This window comes from Parus major, unplaced genomic scaffold (genome assembly GCF_001522545.3).
Source record: "Parus major isolate Abel unplaced genomic scaffold, Parus_major1.1 Scaffold361, whole genome shotgun sequence".
In the NCBI taxonomy this organism is placed as follows: domain Eukaryota; kingdom Metazoa; phylum Chordata; class Aves; order Passeriformes; family Paridae; genus Parus; species Parus major.
This window is the reverse complement of record NW_015379292.1, coordinates 55,831-56,262: the sequence shown is the minus strand read 5'-3', so window position 1 is coordinate 56,262 and position 432 is coordinate 55,831.

Below are 432 nucleotides of genomic sequence, written 5' to 3'. Positions count from 1 at the left end.
CACGGGGGCGTGGTTAGAGCCGCACGGGGGCGTGGTTAGAGCCGCATGGGGGCATGGTCAGAGTTACATGGGGCGTGGTCAGAGTTACACGGGGCGTGGTTAGAGCCACAGGGGCGTGGTCAGAGTTACACGGGGCGTGGTTAGAGCCGCACGGGGGCGTGGTCAGAGTTATCCGGGGGCGTGGTCAGAGTTACACGGGGGCATGGTCAGAGTTACATGGGGGCGTGGTCAGAGTTACATGGGGCGTGGTTAGAGTTACACGGGGGCGTGGTTAGAGTTACACGGGGGCGTGGTTAGAGCCGCACGGGGGCGTGGTTAGAGCCGCACGGGGGCGTGGTTAAAGTTACACGGGGGCGTTGTTAGAGCCGCACGGGGGCGTGGTCAGAGTTACACGGGGGCGTGGTTAGAGCCGCACGGGGGCGGGGCCGGCGG